Here is a 20,398-nt window from a genome sequence, read left to right as displayed (position 1 = left end):
GCACCCAGAAACTGACAACTTTGTGACTGTGTAACGTAAAGAGATTTGAAATATGTACAGCAAATAGAATTTATAACAATATATAAAATCAGAAGAATTCATAACTGAAGAAATATTGTTTTAATATTTCTGACTATAATGGTCTGTGGAAAAAATTATTAAAAATTATTGATGTTCAAATTTGAAAGACCTTAACTCAAATTTTCTTTGAAAAAACTCTAAATGTTAGATAACATGTAGATGTTATTGTTAATTTTATTTATTCAAGAATAGTATCTGAAACATTGAAAGTTTTGTTTTTTTTTCCAACATTAACAAAAAAGAGTAGATTTCACTGAGATTCTGAATGTCTGATCTTTTATTAATAACATGGTCTTCTTCTGCAATATATGCCATCTCTAGGAACAGCCTTTTGTCTAGTTTGTTTTCTTTTGCAAGAATCTTGACTTCATTGAAGTTCATTGTGTGGTTAGATTCAGTAACATGTTTTGCTAGAGAACACCTTTCTCCACAGTGTCTAATATCAGATTTATGTGATACGATTCGATCTCTAAGATATCTCGAACATTGGCCGATGTATTTTTTGTTACAATCATTACATGGGATACTATACACTATGCCTGACTGGAGCTCTCTAGGGGTCTTGTCTTTTAATTTTGAGAAGATAGAATTTACTGTTAAGACCGTTTTATTTGCCACTTTAATTTGCAAATATGGTTTTAATATGCGTGTTAACTGAGGTGGGATTTCTTGTATATATGGTAAAGTGACGAATTTAGTGGTGGTTGGGTTAGCATTGCTGTTTGCTGACGGATCTTGTTCAGTTAATTGATTGTTGTTAATTATGTTTATGGATGATGTACTGAATAGGATCTTTTTTAATAATAAAGATGGATATGAATTTTCGATGAACAATTGGTAAATAATTCTTAGGTTCTTTTTGTGGTATGATGTGTCAGATATTTGCATTACCCTGTTTTTCATTTGTTTGACTAGGTTTATTTTGATAAAGTGTTTATGGTAGGAGTTATAGTTGAGAAACCTACCTGAACTCATGCTTTTTCTATACCAGTCAATAGTAATCATATTTGTGTTTGATCGTATACGCTCTGAGCTTCGCTGGTGTCGCTCCTAGCGGTTACTAATTCAACTTTTACCGGTAATTTTAAAATTTATTATTTAATTGTTATCGCTTAATATTTACAACACAAAAAAGTAATTAAATTGTAATCGATTTTTTAAAGATTTTTCTAATCATTTTGACGTTCTATTGATAAAATATCAATTTCTTACTTCGGATACTTTGACAATAATCGTGTAGATGGCGCTAAGATTATAATAGATTATTTAAAATTAGATATTACGGAACATTAAAAAAACTTAAATTCAGTATTTAAAACGCAAGTATATTTAAGGTAAAAATATATACCACAGCTTTGACCAACTAATATTGTTTATAATTAATGTTTTTAATTTTAATTTTAAATTAATCACTTTGACATATATGTCAAATTTCCAGTAAACGTTTACAAACTTGTCACTACTGGCGTTCGCGAATTTGTAAATATCCCCTCTACGTACGAGCTCACAGCGTCTAGAAAAGGGATGGATTGATGTTCATCCTCTTTTTCTATAGTGAATTTTATATAAGGATCGTAGCTATTGAACACAAATAGTAGTTCGTCTTCTTTGTCTTTGGGTATTGCCAATATCATGTCATCTACATATTTCTTAATAAAATGTATTTTAAAGGAGATAACTGGTATCACTACGTCGAGTAGATCATCCATAACGTATGAGGCCAATATGGGGCTGATTTTTGCACCCATAGGTGTACCAAATTTTAAAGAAAATATTTTGTTGTCAAAAGAGAAATATGAATTGTTAAATAAAAAAGATATTAAATTGACAAAAGTATCAAGATCTATCTTACAGTGTTGAGCAATCTCTTCCCAGTGCTTGTAAATTGATCTAATACAGGCTCGTAAATACACATTATTGAATAAAGATACCACATCAAGACTGACAAGGACATAGTCTTTAGGTAGTTGCATATTATTGAATTTCTTTTTTACATCAAAAGAATCTCTTATGTAGTACTCATTATCAAGAACATATGCTGACGTTAATATGTCTGTGAGGAAAGTGGCTATATTTTCCGTTGGTGCATTTATAGATGATACAATTGGTCGAACTGCCAACGTAGGCTTATGTATCTTAGGTAATGAGTAGTACCTAGGAGCTACACTATTATAATTAGTAAGGCGTTTTCTAGTCTTTTCATCAATGAATTTTTTAGTGCATAATTGTTTAACTAAATTATTACTCTTTCTTTGGATCGATTCTGTAGGGTCTGACTGTAACTCCTGATAATATATGTCATTTTGTAATAGTTGGTTAGATAATTCTGTATAATCAGATTTGTTCATGATGACAGTGACATTTCTTTAATCAGATCTAGTTACAATCAGCTCTGGGTGTTCTTTTAAAAATTTTTTTGCTATATCGAAAATTTTATGTAAAAAATTGTTTGTGTTTTTACTATATGCAACATAATTAGTTAGGATGTTTGTTGCTCTTGCTCTTAATATGTTTTTTATACTATTATCCACAATAGAAGAGGATATGAAATCAATATCAGACAAAAGGCCTTTGATAGATATATCATGATGTATTCTTGGTTCTAAACTGAATTTAGGTCCAAGCGATAACAAGTCTAAAACGTCTTGTGGAATCTCGACATTACTAAATTTAAATTATTAGTTAGGAAATTAGTTATTTCGGCGTAATAAAACCTAAAATGCTAAAGGCATTATGCCATTGGAAGAGGGGACCCGGTCTAAGCTGGGGACCCCGAGACCGTTCGTAAAGATATAAATTGTTGCTGAGGAAATTAGTTACTTTGGCGAAATAAAAATTAAAATGCAAAGGTCCCAGCCCAGCTACTTTGCCTTAACCAATTTTCCCAGACCACATCTTGGTATGTGAAAGGAACCACATGGTACCTCATTTTGAAAAGAAAGGTAAGGGTAAGATAGAATGAGAACATTAGGATCAGTCCCACCAGTACACTGACCAGCTTCACTGAGTGTGTTTGGCTCACACTGCAGTTGCTTAAGGCACCTTAAGGTGCGTTTACGTTTGCTTGGTAGTTCGCTTGGTGATTCGTTCGCTACAAAGTAAGACCATTTACATTGTAGCGAACGAACGCATTCGTTGATGATCCGTCGACAATGTCAGATACAGATGAAGATGTATTCATTAGCGCTGCTAATTTTATAATTATTGCAGGACATGCTGAAAAAAAAAGAAAGAGTGTGGTGTTCACACAGGAGGGAAAATGCGTTTTCAAGGGGTTAAATATCAAACATTTTTCTGGACCCCCCTTGTGCTGGGGGTAGGGGCCCCCAGATTACGTTTGCCCCGGGGCCCCCAATATCGTAGTTACGGCCCTGATACTTACTGTGTCAAAACTGAAACAACATATAAACTAATAAATCATTTAATCACAAATTAATTTAATTAAACTCGACAACATATAATTATAGTTCATTAATAGAAAATATTTACCAAAGCAAAACACATAACCTCAAACCGTTTTCAAGAAAAACTATTGCATTAAACTAACTCACGACTCACTTGAGAAAAACGAATAAAAATCTCTTACTAATTAACACGTTTCTTCAACTAAATATCTAAAAGAAAAAAATATACAACATAACATTATAATTATTAACTCGTTAAGCTCCTCTCATTTTTCTGACGTCAGACTTGGGCTGTCTGAAATGAAAACGTATTTTTAAACGTATTTTAACGTCATTAATCTTACGTATATAAAATCACCTACAAAAGACGTTTATACGACGTAATGTTCAAACTCGTGTATATATGTTCTTTAAGTCATCAAGTCTCTGAATGTAAGTCTACTGCTTTAAAATGTATAAACTGTGTTAATTATAACAAACGTGATGGAGTTCAGACGATTAATACTGACCATGCAACATGGGATAAATCCTCATGTCATGTATTCAAGCATACGCTGGACTCATTTAAGGCTAATATACTTGACATTAAATAGCAACCACAGAAACAATTTATTAAGCCCCATGTGAAGAATAATGGAAGCCCAAAACTAAATATTGAAGTATATTACCAAAACTGTCGCAGTTTGCTAGGTCGGACTCAATTTGTTTACACTAACCACGGCTCCGTTCCTGGTACCCATAAAATTTTTGCGTTCACTGAAACTTGGTTAAATTCTAGTGTGTATGATTCGGAACTTTTTGGTCCTGAATTGTTTACTGTGATTCGTTCAGATCGGGATTTTTTAGCCACTGGGACAACTAGAGGTGGAGGTGTACTATTAGCAGTTAATAAAGCATTAAATGTTATTCCTATTGATGTCTACTCTATATGTGCTGCTATTGCTGAAGTCAAATTAATTGATGTAGTCATAAGCAAAGTTGTATCAAAGAAAATAGTTTTTTATCTCGTGTTAGTATATAACAGTTGAATGTCTTTTTAACGAAACAGTATTAGTCTTGGGTGATTTTAATATACCGGAATATACTCAAGGCATTACTACCGGTAAATCAGTGGCCGTGCAGAATGTTGCAAATTTCTTTAATCTATCGCAATATAATCATGTAGTTAATCATAATGAACGAATCCTAGATTTGGTATTTTCTAATATATTTTGTAACGTATATCAGGCAATTGACTATGTTGTTCCCATGGATAACCATCATCCAGCGCTCATCATTGATTTTAGTATTAAAAAAGAATTTAATGAAATCAAAATCGACAGTAAGCAGAATTTTAACTTTAAGAGAGCCAACTTTATAGAACTTTATAATGAACTCTATTTATCTGACTGGTCTTTTCTTTCCACTGATCTTGATATCAACAGCAACCTAAATGCCTTTTATCAGTATATTCACAGCATCTTCTCTAAACATATTCCTCTTAAAAAGAAGCAAACTAAACGTTATCCGATTTGGTTCAATGGTGATCTGATTAATCTTCTGAATACTAAAAATAGAGCTTGGAACGCGTACAAAAAATCTCGTAATATTCAAAATTACACTGAATTCAAGAGAATTCGTTCAGAATTCAAATACTTTAATCAAATAATATACAAGCGTTATGTGTCTCAACTAGAACTCAATCTTAAACAAGATCCTCGTAGCTTTTGGTCGTTCATAAACTCCAAGAAAATAAATTGTTCTATTCCTGAAACTATGTCGTGTAATAATATAAAGCTAGAGACTTCACAGGATATTGCCTCATCATTTGCCGATTTCTTCTCAAAGTCATACACCGATATTTCTCCTCCCGACCATATCACTCCCAAATTAAATACATATATTGCCGAACAATTGCACATTCCCGCTTTTACAAAATCTGAAACTGAACAGGCCATAAGGAAGATTAAGCCGAACATGACGATGGGACCAGATAATATTCCTGCATTTCTCATAAAAGATTGTGCCCACGTATTTTCAACTCCTCTGTGTACTTTATTTAACTGCATATTATCCAGTTCGGTCTTTCCCACACAATGGAAAGTTTCTAAAATTGTCCCTGTGTTTAAGAAAGAAAATCGAACTTCTATCCAAAACTATAGGCCTATTGCTATCATATCCAACTTTAGTAAAATTTTCGAGATATGTATAAATAAACACCTTTACACCCACATTTCACCATTCATAGTTCCCCAACAGCACGGATTTATCAGTGGTAAATCTACTTTAACAAATCTTGTTAATATCACTCAATTCCTGTGTGAAGCATTAGACAGAAATGCTCAAGTCGACGTCATATACACTGACTTTTCCAAAGCTTTTGACCGCTTAAGTCATAAAATTCTACTGAATAAGCTCAGTTCTATTTCAATCACACCTACGCTGTTACAATTATTTAACTCTTATTTTACAGATCGATGGCAATATACACAAATTAGAGGTTTTAAATCAACCCCTTTTCCTCAGTTATCCGGAGTACCTCAAGGTTCAATTGTAGGGCCGCTATTGTTTGTGATATTCGTTAATGATATTGTTGATGACCTAGATGTTCATTCACTAATTTATGCGGACGATTTAAAATTATTTTTTGAAATTAAGTCACCCTCCGATTGCCTTAGACTTCAAGAAAATTTAAATAAAATCAGTATATGGTGTGACACTAATTGTTTGCAGCTAAATGCGTCTAAATGTAATGTTATGTCTTTTTCTAGAAGCCCTTCTCCAACACACTATGATTATCATATACATAATACTTCCATTTGTCGCCCCTGCTCTGTTAAGGACCTGGGGGTCATATTTGACTGCAGACTATCATTTGTTCCACACCTCACTAATATCGTTGCGGGTGCGTTTAGTACTCTAGGTTTCATTTTACGAAATGCGAAAGAACTTACCGATATTGACACTTGCAAATTTTTATATTCATCTCTTGTTCTCCCCAAACTCGATTATGCATCGATAGTTTGGTCTCCAATTTATCAAAATCACACAACTGTTTTGGAATCAGTACAGAGGCGGTTTTTAAAAAGTATGCACTTTAAATCCACTGGCATTTATCCTGCTAGGGGATTTTCTGAAGAGCTACTTCTCGATAAATTTAAGATGCAAAGTCTTCAGCGTCGTAGAATAACTCAATCTTTATGCTTTTTATTTAAAATTATTAACAATCAAGTAAATACTCCTGAGTTATTGCAACTTCTTAATCTCCACGTACCACGTGTTGCTTCTCGTACTTCACAAACGTTTTATGTTAACAGAGCCAGATCAAATATTTTGGTGCAGTCACCTCTAGTACAAATGCAAGCTCACTACAATGCGAACTCTGATCTCTTTGACATCTTCAATTCTAATTTACGCATCATTAAGAATACTGCTAACGATATTAGGTTGCAACCAGTCACTTTTTAACATCTTGCTGTTATATTATATATTTATTCTGTATTTTTGTATTTAATTGTTTTACATACTATGTATTTTCTGTTTTTCTTTAATTACTTTATAAGTTTTTGTTCGTCGTTGTTCGTATGTGAGTGTGTTTTTCTCATTTTGAGTTTTTTCACACACTTACATATAAACGGCGTTTATGTAGTCTATGTATTTTATACTGTTTTGTTGTTATGTTTATGATCTGTAAACGGTAAATTTACTAATACGCTTAATACACTAACCCAGATTGTAATTGGTCCAGTACTGTTATTTGGGTACTAAATAAATAAATAAATAAATAAATAAATAAATAAATAAATAAATATATTCAACCAAAAGCTGACGTTTCCTCGACGTTATTGACGTCACTTGGTTGCCTGGGTTGGTTTTCTTTTTCAGTTATTTATCTTTTAAACATTATTTAGTTTTAAGGCGATACGAAATTCGCCAGGTCAGCTAGTTGTTAATGTAGATAACTGATATGAATTTTTACGTATATCCTTAAATTATGCCTCGCAGTTTATGTTTTGGAAAGAGCCTTATCTAGAAAACCAAAACAATAAGTTAAAAATTATCTAATACTAAAAAAACGTTGATGCATACGTATATGATGCATTTTGCACACGATGTCTTACATAATTAAGATATATCTTAATTATTATTTATATTATTTACTATAAAAGTAAATAAAATGTCTAATAAGATTTCAGTACCTATTGTATATCTAGAGACAATGAGACGGCTTAACGCCTTTGGACGAGTTTGGATGCAGCTGAAAACAACTATTTAGAGCTACTGCCTCAAAAATGAAAATAGCTATAATAATTGCCAACTTCCGTAGCGGAGATGGCACCTCAAGAAGGAGTCATTTTTTATGAACTGGAGCGTCCCCGCAATTGCTTTACTCGTAAGGAGTCGTATAAACTCTAAAAAACCTCATTTTTTGGCACAAAATTTATACTATAATTTTTTCATGGGCCTTTCAAGTTTCTGTTGTATTTTCGTCAAATTTTAAAATCATTAAAAATGACAAATTCTCGATAAATAATGTTAATCCGTCATTTTTTGACGAATTGGAGCGTCCCAGCAATTGCTTTTCCCTTGAGGAATCGTAGAAAATCTAAAAAAAGGTCAGATTTTTTACACAATTTTAATAGAAGTATAACTTCTAACGTGCGTACAAAGTACACACACGATATTTTTTCTATATTAATAAATCCAAAAATATATACAAAAACTATTTTTTCTACAACCGTGTTAAAAATGCAATTTTTAGTACTCCATAAGAGCGTTAAAAACGCTTCTTTAAGACACTAGTGCTTTAAAATTTTTATGGCACTGCAGTTCGTATTGACCGTATAGGCAATTTTGATGTAATGTCAAAAAAATATAAAAATGGAATGTCAGTCTAGTTAAAGTAAAAGTTTTTGTAGATATTGTCCTGTAATTACGTTTGTAGAAAAAATATTGTATGATATGCGTGTTAAAAAGTACATTTTTAAGGCACTCATGTGAATTGCAGAACTTGCTTCGCTCATTCTGCAAACTTTCACATGCGTGCCTTAAACGTGTACTTTTAACACTTGTATCATAAATAACTATAAAAAGTGAGTATTCTTGTTCTCATGATCATTTTTCAGTGCGTCATTAATTATGACGTCATATACTGTATTGGCTGTGTCGAGACTTATTTCATGTAATTATTGACGAATCTGACAGATGCCACAATCGTACTTAGCCATAGGTGAAAAGCTTGTGGAATTAGTAATTTAGTAGATTTGATTTTTACACAATATGTTAACATGTAGGTATTTTTTATAAAGGGGAATAGAATTAAAAAGTAAACAATATTGTTAATTAAATTTATAAATATGGAAACATTAAAAAATGACACAAAACTATCCATAAACTGTGTTTTTATCTTCTTCTCTAGGTGCTGTCTCCGCTTCAAAAGTTAGCAATCATCAGAGAGATCTTTATTTCTGAAACAGCGGCTCTAAATAATTCATTGTTATTACATCCAAACCAGTTTCTAAGGTTCTTCAGCCATGAGTTACGTCTCCTTACTATGGATCTTTTTCTTGCATAATGACCTGGAGTATTAGATATACATCTCTCATCACATGTCCCATATATCTCAGTTTTCTTCTTATTTGTTAGTTCTCGTTCCTTATGCGTAAGTCTCATTACCTCCACGTTGGCTATTCTATCTACTCATGAGATATTTAGCACTCTTCGGTACATCTCGAATGTCTCTAGTCTCCTCACGTCAATGACTAACTTTTAACGAACTAAATTCTAAACCAAAACACAAAATAATGCACAAAGACGTTGTGAAACACAAGTGAAGTCGAATTCGAAATTTCAAAATGACAGGTACACAAAATACTGACCTGAATAATAACCGTCACTTGACTCTTTGACACTTCTAAAAAATGGCCAAAATGGACGAAGTTTTCGTCAAATGTTCGTAATACGTGTATTTGATTGGCTAGAAAAAACGCGCATTCTAAATATCAACGAATCAAACGTAGGTTAGGAATAGACATCTTATGTATAGGTATAACCATTGTAATGCTGCATTATTTTTGTGTTTAATCACGGAGCTACCGCTTTTTCCGTCTCATCTAACTTAATGCATTAGAGAGAAATCAAAAAACTGTGACGCACTGTAAAATTATCATGAGAACAAGAATACAACTACACTGCGCGTCATAGAAAACGGGCACCCTAAAAAATGGGTCATTTTTGATGTCGCGTATCTCCTAAACCTGTTGTTCGATTTAAGTGATTTTTTGAATATGATATAGCCTTATTCTTTGTCAATATATCTGTAATAATATTTTTGCTCAACAGGTAAATTTTCATTGTATATCGGGTGTCCGAATCAAACTGTGTTTTTCTCAAAGTTCCCAACACCGTGTGGAATATTCTAGAATTTATAAAATACTGAAATTAAAACCCAACTATAGCCTCAGGTTTTCTTAACATTTTGTTTTTTGATTCATTCGCTTATGTTGGATAATACAAAAGTTATGTACTTTAACAACTAGCCATGTTCTTCATCAGTACAGGGTGTTATAAGTCTAAAGGGTTTTAGGGACTAAATAAGTTCGACAAACTTTAAGGGGTAATTCTGCATTAAAAATAATGACAGTTTGCTTTATAATCATATATCCGCAAATGCTTCGTTTCCGAGATACGGGATGGTAATTTTTTTCTTAAAAACTGATGATTTATTTATTGCTTTAAAACCGGTCGAGATATGCAAATGAAATTTGGTAGGTTTTAAGAGATGGTTATTGCGCATTTTTGACATGCAACTAAGAATTTTATATTCACCATTGGAGCGCATACGGGTAATATGACCGATCATATTATTCGTATGCACGCCAATGGTGAATAAAAAATTCTTAATTGTATGTCAAAAAATGTTTAGTAACTACGTCTTAAAACCCACCAAATTTCATTTGCATATCTCAACCGGTTTTAGGGCAATAAATAAATCGTCAGTTTGTAAGAAAAAATTAAACATCCTGTATGTCTGAAACGAAGCATTTCCGGACATGTTTATAAAGCAAACGGTCATTATGTTTTCATGCAGAATTACCCCTTAAAGTTTGTCGTACTTCTTTAGAAACACCCTGTACTGATAAAGAGCATGCCTAGTTGTTAAAGTACATAACTTTTGTATTATCCAACATAAGCGAATAAATCAAAAAACAGAATGTTAAGAAACCCTGAGGCTATAGTTAGATTTTAATTTCAGTATTTTATAAATTCTAGAATATTCGACAGGGTGTTGCGAACTTTGAGAAAAAACACAGTTTGATTCGTACACCTGGTATATAATGAAAATTTACCTGTTTAGCAAAAATAGTATTACAGGGCTTTTACAAAGAATAGGGCTATAACATATTCAAAAATCACTTAAATCACTCAACAGGTTTAGGAGATACGCGACATCAAAAATGACCCATTTTTTAGGGTGCCCGTTTTCTATGACGCGCAGTTTATAAACCCACTTTTGTTTCTGTTCTCACAACTTTTAAAACACAACTTAACAACCATAACCATAATAATAAAAATGACCACACAATATTTAACCACAATATTGGATAATTTTTGACATGTCATTGAAATACCCAATCAGATCACACGTATAACGAATCTGCGCGTAGCACCAACAATTTTGATGAATTCGCGCACATATAGGGTGAGGCAGATAACTGGCCTATTAGAAATATCTCGAGAACTAAAGGCAACGGAATCATGAAAATTGGAATGTAGGGGTTTTGAAGCATGATCTATTAAATAAAAATATTTTCATTTCTTTGCAACTTCCGGTTATACCGAAGTTGCTTATAACTTCGTTTTTTTAATGGGACACCCTGTATATTTTTACATTTTTGGATTCTCCTCAATATCTTCTCTCTTAAAATATGAGGATTTGTAATATTATACAGGGTATTTTAAAAGGTATTTACGTTTTTTTATTAATTTCGTAGCAACATTCACACCCTGTAGAATTGTAACAGTTTTACATTAAAAACTCTGCTTACGTTCAAGTGATTTTTAATATAGTTTATTATTGTTAAGAATCATTAGTATAGCTAATTTTGAAATTTTAGTATACAGGGTAGGTCGAAACTCGGAATGAATATTTTCTGAGTTTTCTTAAATGGAACACCCTGCATTTTAGTATTGTAATGAAATGAAATTTCATGGTACTTTTTTATTTTATAAGTATTCCCTGTACCTAACTGCTTTAATTTGTGAGTTATTGGTGATTCAAGCTAAACATTAATTGCAACAAAAATACGTAAAATTTTATTAGGTTGGCCGTGAAAAAATTCAATCACAAATAATTTTTCAGAAATAAATACACATTAATCCAGACTGATTCTTAAAATTACCAATAATGGTTTAGGTATCAAAATACCTACGTAGTTAAGGTTGTTGATGCGATTAACAATTAAGCACAAATTAAAGCAGTTAGGTATAGGGAATGCTTAAGAAATAAAAAAGTACCATAAAATATCATTTCATTACAATACTAAAATACAGGGTGTTCCATTTAAGAAAACTCAGAAAATACTCATTCTGAGTTTCGACCAACCCTGTATACTAAAATTAAAAATTTAGCTATACTAAGTATTCTTAACAATAGTAGACTATATTAAAAATCATTTGAACGTAAGTAGAGTTTTAGATGTCAAACTACTACAATTCTACAGGGTGTGAATATTGCTACGAAATTAATACAAAAACGTAAAAAGTTTTTAAAATACCCTGTATAACATTACAAAACCTCATATTTTAAGAAAGAAGACATCGAAGAGAATCCAAAAATGTAAAAATATATAGGGTGTCCTATTTAAAAAAACGAAGTTATAAGCAACTTCCGGTATAACCGGAAGTAGCAAATAGATGAAAATATTTTCATTAAATAGATGACTCTTCAAAACCCCTTGATTCAAATTTTCATGATTGTGTTGCCTTTAGTTCTCGAGATATTTCTAATAGGCCCTTTATTTGCCTCACACTGTATACATTCACTCCCAATCGCGCCTAAAGAAGTAGGTATAACTTCAAAAAAATGTTTAATTTTTAAATGTAGAGTAAATGTATATCGAAAACTTGCATTGTTTCGGAAAAAATTAAACATAGGCCTGGATCCCGCTTACCAAAAAAAGTTGATTAATAGCAAGCTGAAAATTTGTTAATAGTTTAACGGTGTCTAGTCGGACAAACTTTGATGTATGGGAACACTTGAACATGGTAAGTTTTAATTGTGGAACAGGTTACAGGTTTCGAACGTAAGACTACGTAAACGTCCCATATACTTTGTCGGACAGGACTTCCAATTGATTTGTTACTCTTTCATTAAACTGTTATGCAACATTCAAACTGCTATTTACCACCAATATAATTCCTACCAGAGCTGCATTCTTTAAGATAAAGAAACTTTGTGGAAACAACATTACTTTGAATCTGAAAATTAGATTATTGAGATGGTATGTGTTCTCTACTCTTTTGTACGGTGTCAAAGGTTGGACTTTAACAGATACACTTCTCAAGAAATTGGAAGCCTTTGAAATCTGGGTATATCGGAGAATCCTACGAATAAGTTGGGTGGATAGAGTTCGTAACGAAGTTGTTCTGCACCGGATGGGAAAAGTCACGGAAGTCGTTAGAACAGTTAAAAATCGAAAACTTTAATATTTTGGCCATGTTGTGCGACACCCAGATAGATATAATATACTCCATTTAATAATACAAGGCAAGGTATATGGAAGAAGTTGACCAGGTCGAAGAGGAACGTCATGGCTTAAAACCATGAGGGAATGGTTTAACAGATCCTCTGCATCCCTTTTCCAAGCTGCCGTCAACAGAATTACTATAGCCAATTTGATAGCCAACGCTCGATAATCGAGCACGGTACATGAAGAAGAACATAATTCCTGTCATTTGACATGCTCTGCGTGTCGGAATTATCAAAATGCCCAAAATATTTGTCGGACAAACCTTTTTTCATATACCTACATATTATTTATACAGTTTGCTATTACGCCAGGCAATGCGAGAGCAAGAACAGGATATTATCTCCGAATTCTATCCTACTGCATGGATTTTAATGAAATTTTGGGAATAGTCTCTACTAAGCTCTTAATTCAAAATCTACCCTATATACTATTGCGCTTTTATCTTGGGGGCGGTTCCCACCCCTTCTTGGGGTGGATAAATGTTTGATTAAAATATCTACGGAAGTAGCTAGAGAATCTAATTCTAAGTAAAAACTGTTCTATATAATTTTTTTCTGAAAACTCAATACTTTTTGAGTTATTCGTGGTTGAAAATTGGCCATTTTCATTGGAACATAACACCTTTTCGAACGGTTTTTTGCGAATACCTCAAAAACTATGCGTCTAACTAAAAAAATTATATAATATTTTTGTTGATTATAAAAAAACAAAGAGATTCGTTCCTCCATAAATCTTTTAATTATAATACAAAAAGCGATATGGTAGGTGAAAGACTTTATTTTTTTTTGGTGCATGCTCAAATCGGTGCATTCAACTTGAAATAACAGAGAAACCTTTAAAATGAGCAATATTAAATATCGATTACATTTAAACTAAGCGAGATATGCTGCAAAAAAATTGATGACTAATGTATTTTAAGAAAAAATGATAAGTATATTTAACCCCTCATCCACCAGAAAAGTGCATCATTTCCTTCTGTAATACCTTTTATTATAGTGTTATTTTTATGTTCGAAAAGATGGACGGGTTTCAAATGAATGGTTGTTGAAAAAAATAAGATCAAATTATAGAGCGCATTTTTAAATTTTCTTGAAAATCTTCATTTTCTTCAATGTAACTTGAAAATTATAAGTGATACACTAATGAAAAATAAAAAAAAAATTATCTAAAAAACCCTACATTTTTGTATGGTACCTACCTTTTTTTCGTATCTCTTATCATTTTAAAGTTACATGGAGAAAAATGAAGATTTTCAAGAACATTTAAAAATGCGCTCTATATTTGTTCTTATTTTTTTTTCCAAAAACCATTAATTTTAAACCTATCCAACTTTTTTAAAATAGAAATAACAATATAGTAAAAGTTATTGTAGAAGGAAAACGATGGATTTAAATTCTGGTGGATGAAGGGTTAAATATACTTCTCATTTTTTCTTAAAATACATTAGCCATCAATTCTTTGGCAGCATATCTCGCTTAGTTTGAATGTAATCGACATTTAATATTACTCATTTTAAATGCCTTTTTATTTACTACAAAAGGTATGGGTAGGATTATACACCTAAAATCGACCGTTTCTCTGTTAATTTAAGTTAAATACACCGATTCGCGCATGCACCAAAAAAAAAGAAACTCTTTTCACCTACCATATCTCTTTTTGTATTATAACTAGAAGATTTATTAAGATACGAATCTCTTTGTTTTTTTAAAGCTACAAAAATATTTTATATAGGTTTTTTTAGTTAAATGCATAGTTTTCAAGTTATTCGCAAAAAACCGTCCGAAACGGTGTCATTTTTCAATGAAAATGACCAATTTTCAACTACGAATAACTCAAAAAGTATTGAGTTTTCAAAAAAAAATATAGAATAGTTTTGGCTTAGAATTAGGTCTCTAGCCATTTCCGTGATTATTTTGACCAAAAAATTTTCCACACCCTTGAAGGGATGGGAGCCGCCCCCAAGATAAAAGTGTCATAAGTATATAGGGTAGACTTTGTTTTTTGAGTTATTCCCTACTTACTGTGAAAATATTAAGTAAATCGATGTAGTAGGATGGAATTCGGTGCCAAATACCCTCATTGACTGCCCTTTATTGAATAAACTTAAAAACAACCTGCCTCTTTTCACAATCATAAACTTGTCAGGATGACACGTTCCACAATTAAAATCACGTTCCACAATTAAAACTTCCCCTGTTCCAGTGTTCACATACATCAAAGTTTGTCCAACTAGACACCGTTAAGCTGTTAACAAATTTTCAAGCTTGCTATTAATCAACTTTTTTTGATACGCGGGATCCAGGCCTAACAAGCTTTTAGTCGGTTCGCTAAACTCAGACACAACTAGCTAGTGATTTTAGCAAGTAATTTTGCCAATTTGGTAAAATTGACAAAAAAAAAATAATTACTAAATAGTTAATAATTACTAAATGATTAGTAATTTTGCCAATTTTGGGAAAATTGGACAAAAACAAAAAAATTACCGACTAAAATCACTAGCCAGTTGTGTCTGAGTTTAGCGAACCCACTTTATCTATATTTTTCTAAAATCTTTTTTATTAGTTTGTAAATATGTTAAAGTAAAAAGTTCTACTCATAAATTTTGTCCCTTATTATTTATTAATTGTTTAAACAATAAACGCTGTTTTGCATAAACAATCTTAAAAATTAATCATCCTACCTTGATAAAAAATGTTTATATTTTGTTTTTGATTATGATGAATAGGAATGTAACGCTCTTATACAGTGTGTCTGCGTAACTTGGAACCATATGGGAAACTTTTTAATTATCAATTTTATCAAAGTTATTCTTTATAAAATGCTCTGCATGGTCTACAATCTAATGCTGCGTCCTCACTAGTAAAAATTTGCGTCGAACCAGCTGTCCGTCGTAAATATTTGCGTGCTCGAAGTAAATTGTGCTAGTGTTTTCGAGCGAAGATCAAATGATTTGAGCACCGCGTCCTCACTGGTAAAAATTTGCGACGGAAATTCTTGCGACGGACCATTAGTTCAATACGCACTAAAAATTTACCAATGCGGTAAACGAACGATCAGATATCAAATTTTAGGTCTTCTTCTTCTTCTTAGCGCGACTAAGATTACTCCTGTTTGTCTGCCTCTTATTCCGTTTCAGTTGTTGTTGACTGTACATTGTCTTTCCACCTTTTCGGCGGCCTTCCAACGGGTCTTCTGCTATACGGCTTGTTGTTTTTACAGATGTTCGCTAATCTATCTGGTTCCATTCGATTTACATGTTCGTTCTAGTTTTTCTTTCTTGTTTTTATCCACCTGTTAATATTTTGAATTTTGCAACGTTCTCGTATACTTCTGTTGCTTTGTCTGTCTCTTAATGATATGCCCGCTATTGATCTTAATATTTTAATTTCGATATTGTTGATTTGTTGTTTCGTCTTTCTTGTATCGGTCCTTGTCTCCGCTGCATATGTTAGGATAGGTCTTACTGTTGTCTTGTGTACTTTTATTTTGCTTTCCATGGTCAGATATTTGTTTCTCCATATGGTTTCTCGGAGGCAACCACTTACTCTTGCCGCTTTTGTTGCTTGTGTTGTGGTCTCTGTTCTTATATTCCTGTCACTAGTGATCTCTACTCCTAGTCCTAGGTAATTGAATTTGATTACTTGTTCTACAATTTTGCCGTCTATTTCTAACTTGCATCTACGCGGCTCTTTACTTATCACTATACATTTACTTTTTTCTGCCGATATTCTCATATTAAATTTATTTGCTGTGAGATTGAAAGTGTGAAGCTGCCTTTGTAGGTCATCAATTTTATGTCAAAAAATATAAATTTCGCCCAAAAGTAAAGTACCTTTATATTTCACAATATCGAAAATTGTTATGAAAAGTTGTCTAAAATTCAAAATCATGTTTTATTATGCAACTACATAAAGTGAATACAAGTGAAAATTTTTCTAATTTTTTTTTAAAGTTATTCTTTATAAAAAGCTCAGCATGGTCTAAAATCTAATGGCGAGACCGCATTGGTAAAAATTTGCTTCAAACAAGCTGTTCGTCGCAAATATTTGCGTGCTCGAAGTAAATTGTGCTAGTGTGGACATGTTCGTCGCATAAATCGGATGCAAGAATTTTCGAAGCACACAACACACACGCTCCATCGTTTATCGTTTTCAAGCGAAGATCAAATGATTTGAACACCGCGTCCTCACTGGTAAAAATTTGCGACGCAAATTCTTGCGACGAACCATTAGTTCAATACTCACCAAAAATTTACCAATACGGACGCGCCATAAGACACAACCATACCTAATATTATATATTATATAAACTTTTATCAATTTTATGTGTGCTATGTTAAAAAATATGAATTTCGCTCAAAAGTGAAGTACCTTTATGGTTCACAATATTTTAATTAGAATGATGTAATTGCATATTCAAACATAGTTTTTAATTTAGAACAATTTTTTATAATAACCATTTTCGATATTGTGAAATATAAAGGTACTTTACTCTTAAGTGAAATTCATATATTTTGACATACCTCGTATAAAATTGATAAAATGTGGACATCCTAGATTTTATACCATGCAGAGTATCGAGTATTTTATGAAAAATAACTTTTTTCGTAAAATTGGTACCTAATAACAAAGTTTCCAATAGGTTCCAAGTTACGCAGACATACTGTATAAGAGCCCAAAAAATTTTTTTATAACATTTATTATTTTTTAAGCATGGTATTAAATGTATTTTAGGTAAGTTGCACAGAAAAATATTTGATGACTTTGTATAAACATTTTCTTAACTAATATTTTTGGGTTTTTGAATTACATTTTTTTATCTTTCTTAATTTTCTTAAAAAGAAGTTGTTTATTTCATTTTTAAAGTAAAATACGATAGAACATTTTAAAAACTACATCTTAAGCTTTAAAAAAAAACAGCTATAAAATTGTAATATATCTGATTAACATTGACTAATATCCTCTTAAAATGGTAGTAATTCTGTAAAACTTTTGAACAGGGAAAATCTATATCGAAACCATTCCCTGTAATAAAAGGTTTAAGGTAAGGGTGCTGCTAATTGCTAACACTATTTAAAATACACATCCAGAAAGCCCTGGAGCAATGGAGGAAAACAGTTGCTGTGATGGGAATAATGATTGAAGAAAACTGTTTAACAACTTTGTTGTTTGCTGATGACCAAGTAATTCTTGCCAACGATGAACATGGTATAGATTAAATGCTAAGTAAGTTACAGATCGAATATGAAAAATGGGGCCTTGTATGAACATGGAGAAAATGGAATATTTGAGAATAGGAGAGGAAACCGGAGATACGGAATTAGACTTAAGAAGTATAAGAAAATGTAAGGAATATAGATATTTAGGAAGCATAATATCAGAAGAAAGAACTACAAAAAGAGACATACAGCATGATTACAGCAAGGAAGGAAAGCAACTCGTATTTTAAATGGTCTACTATTGTCTAACAAGGTGAAGCTGAAGACAAAATTAACAATCTACAGAACAATTGTGGAACCTACTATAACTTATGGGGCAGAGTGTTGGCAACTCACAGGAAAGGAAAGAAAAAATATAGAAGTAGCGGAAATGGGCTATTAACGTAGAGCATGCAGGGTATCTAGATTAGAACACGTACCAAATGAGGAAATAAGACGACGGAAAAAGAGTGTATATTCCACGGCTGACCATATAGAAACAAAGAAATTGCTATGGTATGGTCATGTTATGAGGATGTCAGAGGAAAGATGGCAAAAAAGAGCATTCAATTACATACCCATAAATAGAAGAAGAAGAAGAGGAAGGCCTACAGAAACATGGCACAAAGGCATAGAATAGTCTATGGCAGATAGAGATATTAAAGAAAGCGAATGGGTGGATAGAAAACGATGGCGAGCGAAATGTGGAATGCGGAGGAGACCGTAGGAAGCCCACTGCTTATTACAGTGCGCATCTAAACATTCCGTATATGTATTTGGCACCTAGGACTTTTCTATTGGTTCTTTGCAGCACGCGGTCATATTTCAACCAATAGGCGGCGAGGTGCCAAACGCGTATACGGAATGTTATTCGGTGCGAAATTCATATACGGAATGTTAAATATTCGTAGACCGAAAAAGATAACTTTTTATTAGAGTTAGTTAAAAGGAGATTGATTAAAATACTTGTTAATGTATTAATAAAGGAAAATAAAACAATTATTTATTTATTTAATCAATTAAGCCCATTCGTACCTTTCGGTGTTGGGCTGTTTACAACTAGTTCAATATCTACATTTCAATATATTTTAATAATATTATACAAAACCTATTTTAACAATACAATTTTAATGAATATAAATTACTTATTTGACCCATCTTTCTGTCCATATGTTTTAATCTTGTGGTGCTTCTTTGATACATCTTTTCCATGCTGTTCTATTTTGAGCTCATTGTTTTGCCATACTCCATTGCAGTCCTCTCTTTTCTGCTTCTTTTCTAACTTGTTCTTCCCATCTCATTCTTGGGCGACCTACTTTATTTTTCCCTTGTACTCTGACTTCATATACTTTTTTCGTTATTCTTGCGTCGTTTAGTCTATGGATGTGTCCCAACCATCCTAACTGTCGTTCCCCTATAATTGTCTCTATGGGTTTTATCTTTAGAGCTTGAGTTATTGTGTCGTTTCTTATTTTGTCTCTTCGTGTGACCCCTTCTATTTTTCTCAAGAATCTCATCTCTGTAGCTTTGATTTTTCTTTTGTTGTTCTTTGTTAGCGTCCACGACTCACTCCCATAGATGATTGATGGTCGAACCACTTTTTGATACACTTGTGTTTTGACTTCTTTGGGTACCTCTTTCTTTCCAAAGAACGTATTTCTTAATGTATTAAAAATTGCCCCTGCTTTTCCTATTTTATTGTTTATTTCTTTGTCTATTTTACCATCTTCTTCAATAATTGTACCTTAGTAGTTGTAGCTATTTACTTGTTCCAACCCTTGTCCTTCACCTTAATTTTTATCACTTTTTTGTAGTTGCCATAACCATTGTTTTACTTTTATCGGTGTTTATTTCCATGTTCATTTTTCTTAGTTCTTTTATATATACGTGTTTATTATTTGTTGCAGTTTCTCTTTCGTGTCAGCTAACAATACCATATCATCTGCGAATAGTAATTCTTGTATTTGTACATTGTTCATTTTCCA

The sequence above is a fragment of the Diabrotica virgifera genome, chromosome 4, assembly GCF_917563875.1.
Source record: "Diabrotica virgifera virgifera chromosome 4, PGI_DIABVI_V3a".
Classification (NCBI taxonomy): domain Eukaryota; kingdom Metazoa; phylum Arthropoda; class Insecta; order Coleoptera; family Chrysomelidae; genus Diabrotica; species Diabrotica virgifera.
This window is presented reverse-complemented; position numbering follows the sequence as displayed.